Raw genomic sequence first — 1987 nt, forward strand, 5'->3', positions numbered from 1 at the left:
TGACACGTTATTTGACACTTGCATTGTTTTCAAGTGCCAATTGGATGGGAAAATAGTTTGAAATTTAAGCAGTCCAGCAGGGCATTGTCACGTGGCAAAGTGTAAACTAAAGTGTATACCATAGTGTACATGTAGCAAGGTTCTTACCGATTGAGCTTTGCTATTTGTACACTGATGTTTGACACTTGCATTGTTGTCAAGTGTAAATTGGATGGAAAAAATATTTGGAATTCAAACTGTCCAACAAGGTAATGTCATGTGGCAAAGTGAAAACTAAAGTGTACACCATAGTGTACATATAACAGGTTCTTGCCGGTTGAACATTGATATTTGTACAGTGATTTTGGACACGTTATTTTACACTTGCAATGTAGTAAAGTGTCAATTGGATGGTAAAACTGTCTGAAATTTAAACTGTCCAACAGGGTAATGTCACGTGGAAAAGTGTAAACTAAAGTGTATACCATAGTGTAACTGTAGCAAGGTCCTTACCGATTGAACATTGCTATTTGTACAATGATTTTTGACACGTTATTTGACACTTGCATTGTTTTCAAGTGTCAATTTGATGGGAAAACTTCAAATTTAAACCATCCAACGGGGTAATGACACGTGGCAAATTGTAAAATAAAGTGTACACCATAGTGTACATGTAGCAAGGTCGTTACCGATTGAACATTGCAATTTGTACACTGATTTTTGACACGTTAATTTACACTTGCATTGTTTTCAAGTGCCAATTGGATGGGAACAATAGTTTGAAATTTAAGCAGTCCAACAGGGCATTGTCACGTGGCAAAGTGTAAACTAAAGTGTACACCATAGTGTACATGTAGCAAGGTTCTTACCGATTGAACTTTACTAGTTGTACATTGATTTTTGACACTTTGTTTGACACTTCCACTGTTGCCAAGTGTCAATTAGATGGGAAAACTCTTTAAATTTAAATTGTCCAATAGAGTAATGCCACGTGGCAATGTGTAAACTAAAGTCTACACCATAGTGTACTTGTCACTAGGTTCTTACCGATTGAACTTTATTATTTGTACACTGATTTTTACACGTTAATTTACACTTGCATTTTTTTCAAGTGTTAATAGGAACAATAGTTTGAAATTTAAACTGTCTAAAGGGGTAATGTTATGTGACAAAGTGAAACTAAAGCGTGTATAACATAGTGTACATGTAGTTAGGTTCTTACCGGTTGAACATTGCTATTTGCACCCTGATTTTTAACACGTCGTTTGACACTTACATTGTTATCAAGTGTCAAATGGATGGGAAAGCTATTTCAAAGTTAAACTGTCCAATGGGGTCATGACACGTGGCAAATTGTAAACTAAAGTGTATACCATAGTTTACATGTAGCAAGGTTCTTACCGATTGAGCTTTGCTCTTTGTACACAGATGTTTGACACTTGCATTGTTGTCAAGTGTAAATTGGATGGAAAAACTATTTGGAATTCAAACTGTCCAACAAGGTAATGTCATGTGGCAAAGTGAAAACTAAAGTGTACACCATAGTGTACATATAACAGGTTTTTGCCGATTGAACTTTGATATTTGTATAGTGACTTTGGACACGTTGTTTCACACTTGCAATGTAGTAAAGTGTCAATTGGATGGTAAAACTGTCTGAAATTTAAACTGTCCAACAGGGTAATGTCACGTGGAAAAGTGTAAACTAAAGTGTATACCATAGTGTAAATGTAGCAAGGTCCTTACCGATTGAACATTGCTATTTGTACACTGATTTTTGACACGTTATTTTACACTTGCATTGTTTTCAAGTGTCAATTTGATGGGAAAACTTCAAATTTAAACTATCCAATGGGGTAATGACACGTGGCAAATTGTGAAATAAAGTGTACACCATAGTGTACATGTAGCAAGGTCTTTACCGATTGAACATTGCAATTTGTACACTGATTTTTGACACGTTAATTTACACTTGCATTGTTTTCAAGTGCCAATTGGACGGGAAAAT

This window comes from Olea europaea, unplaced genomic scaffold, assembly GCF_002742605.1.
Source record: "Olea europaea var. sylvestris unplaced genomic scaffold, O_europaea_v1 scaffold44, whole genome shotgun sequence".
Lineage (NCBI taxonomy): Eukaryota > Viridiplantae > Streptophyta > Magnoliopsida > Lamiales > Oleaceae > Olea > Olea europaea.